The sequence below is a fragment of the Pistacia vera genome, unplaced genomic scaffold (assembly GCF_008641045.1).
Source record: "Pistacia vera cultivar Batoury unplaced genomic scaffold, PisVer_v2 Contig103, whole genome shotgun sequence".
NCBI lineage: Eukaryota > Viridiplantae > Streptophyta > Magnoliopsida > Sapindales > Anacardiaceae > Pistacia > Pistacia vera.
The window spans coordinates 148,414-151,403 of record NW_022195061.1 but is presented as its reverse complement, the minus strand read 5'-3'; the positions used below and the strand labels follow the sequence as shown (position 1 = coordinate 151,403).

Sequence of the window (2,990 nt, the reverse complement as noted above, 5' to 3'; positions counted from 1 at the left end):
GAGACATTTTTGATTCATTAATTATTAATGTGAATTGTAATTCAATATGCAATAATAGTTTATTGATGAGAGAACCTGTGCACACATTTTCTCATTTATATAGTAGCGTTATTATACCTTAAAATTTTAATACAAATATCCATAAAATATAAATAAGATCTAACAGATCTATCTTGGTAAAATTTTCCCATTTTTGGTTAGATGTAATCTTTGCATTTATCATAAGCTGGTGTCTTGTGCTTGTTCACTTCTTCTTTCAGCATTATTATTGGAAAGTTCAAGACCACAGGAAGACTTGTCAATGGCTGAAGAGCCTATTACCACAATTGTTTGCTTCACAAAAAGACACAGTGCTCATATTTTTGGCTCAGTTCTGAATATCCATTAGCTTTGCTTTAGACAAATGCAATTTAATTAGTCAGATGAAATTTGAATTCACTCAAAGACAAGTTCAACAGAAATACTACTCTTATACATTCAACAATGCTCGAATCATTGCTACTGAAAGAGTGGGAAAGAATGAGTAACCATTTCTCATTTTCTATTTTCAGAAAATCATTACAAATGGAATTTTAATCATTTAATCACATAGGCATTAGGCAATTCCTTTCACAAGAAATTGAAAATAATGAAATTTAAAGAAAATAAAAACACTCTAGCAGAGTGGAAGAGGGGCACCATTCCAGTCTGTGAGGCACTCTAGCATTGGATCTATGATCTTACCCTGGCACATAGCTGTGAATACTTTATACAATTCCTCTCCTGGTGACTTTACTTTCTCACCAGTTAAGAATCTGTTCCTAGCTCTTCCCTCACAAACTTGTACAATGGATAAGATCTGCATTCTTTGATCCTGTTGGGAATCGCTGCGTTTCCATTCTCAATCATAATTCTAGCAGTCTCCACCACTTTAGGCAAAACGGCCTTCAATTCCTCCTCAAGCTCCAATCTTTTGGAAGATTGAAGAGTTCGCATTCTTCTCATTTTCGCCATTGTTCAATGCATGATCAACTAGTACTTGCCTTAGCTTTTGCATCAATGGATAGGTGGCACTGCAGGGATCGTCTATGTAAGCGAAAACGTGTTCGCGATCAACCACTTTGATCAGATCTTTCTCACAGAATCTTGATGGGTGAAGTTCTCCGTTTGTTCCAATAGTTAGAACTTTCTTAGCCACTTGGCTCACGGTGCTCTAACGTGTTCTTCAAATTCTCCTCCACGTGCCTCAGATCAATGGCTTGGCAAAGTGCTACCAAGATGTAGAAGACAAGCTTCAAGATGTCAACAGCTTCAGCAGTTTTTCTTGAAGAGATGAGTCCCAAGGAGTTCACGTCTTGGTTGTGTTGCTCGGCACTTTGGACATGGCTGTGACTGGATTGGCGAGGTATTGGAGCTCAGAACAATACGAAGCCATGGCGATTTCAGCACCCTTGAAACATAATCCAAGCTTGGATTCTGCCGCCAGAGAGATTTGATGGCAACCCATGTGTTGTAAAAGTCGTTGACAAGCTCCGAAAATTGGGCAAACATAAGTTTTCCAAATGCATAGCCAAACTGTATTGTCCATTGAGACACCAATTGGGGTCCCCTGGAAGTTGCCTCCATGTAAAGCCTTGTTCCTTGAAACATCGATCAGAGGGTTGTCATTGACGGAGTTGACTCCTTTTTGATTTGGTTGAAAATCTGATAACTTCAATCAGTGGGCCAAGCCATTGTGGTGAAGTCCTGAGGGCATAACGATCCTGTTTCGGCTTTTGAAGAGGATCCATCTCGTGCAATTTTTTGGCAGCTTTAACATACGAACTGCCATCTAAAATGTGTTCCATAATTGCTGCAGCCTCAATCTGGCCTGGATGGTGCTTTAACTTGTGTGTCAAATGGTCAGTGAATTCAGGCTTCCCTGCATCACTTCCGCGAAAATTGCTGACAAAATTCGGATAATACACCAAGAACATTAGCCTCAAAAAGAACCATTGAAGCCATTCCAGATCCAACAGCAGTACCGTTCACAAGAGCAAGGCCTTCTTTAGGCTGCAACTCAAACAACTCAAACCGGCGAGTTTAGAGGCTTCTTGAGCATTAATGACTTCTCCCTTAGGTCCGGTGGCCTTGGAATTGGGGCGACCGGTAAGTAATCCGGCAATGTAAGACAGAGGAACTAGATCACCGGAGGCAGTGATTGTGCCGCGAAGTGGGAGGCATGGATAATTTTTTTATTGAGAAGACTGGTAATTGCTTCCAAGATTTCAAATCTGATTCCAGAGTAGCCCTGGAGAAGAGTGTTAATCCTCACAAGCATGGCTGCTCTTGTTGCGGAGTGAGGCAGTGTGTGGGACGACTCTGTTCCATTACCAAAGATTCCGGCATTCAAGAATCTAATGAGCTCCTGCTGAAGAGCGCCACCGTTCTTGGTTCTTCTATGGGAAGTTGCGCCGAAACCAGTGGTGACACCTAACTATCAGTTCCATTGTTCATGCTCTCCAGACCCAATCACTGCTAGCCTTAACACCATCTCTGGCTGATTCTGAAAGCTCAACTTTGACGCCACTCATCGGTTGCAATGCAGCCACCTGAGCTATCGTCAAAGTCTCACCACCGAGCTTCACCACCGGCTTCCTGTACTCGGCCCATACGCTTCACTTCCTCCAAATACTCCCTTTAAGACCCTCGGCCACCAATCCCCAGTTCAAGGGATCAGTAGAAGCCGTGCACAAACTCTTAAGACTCCCGTTTCGTGAACGTTCATTGCAGCTGCTTCCATTGCTTAATTTCCCTGTATAAAACAGACAAATACTAAAAGAAAGAGAAGAGGAAGACTCAGAAAGAGAGCTGATAAGCTTTGGTGCTTACAGTGAAATCTGTAAATTATGTTAAGGATGTTTGCTGAGGAAAGGAGAGAGAGAGAGTGAAGGTGTATATATAGAGAAAGAGAGAGACTGGTTGTGTTGTATAAGTAATAAGTGCTGGTTGTGAAACATAAGAAGTCGCAA

At 41.7% G+C, this 2,990-nt stretch overlaps 1 pseudogene; it reads right to left on the bottom strand.

The window, feature by feature from the left end:
- Nucleotides 1-518: 518 nt before the first annotated feature.
- LOC116123718 lies at nt 519-2,475 on the bottom strand (annotated as a pseudogene).
- Nucleotides 2,476-2,990: the final 515 nt, after the last annotated feature.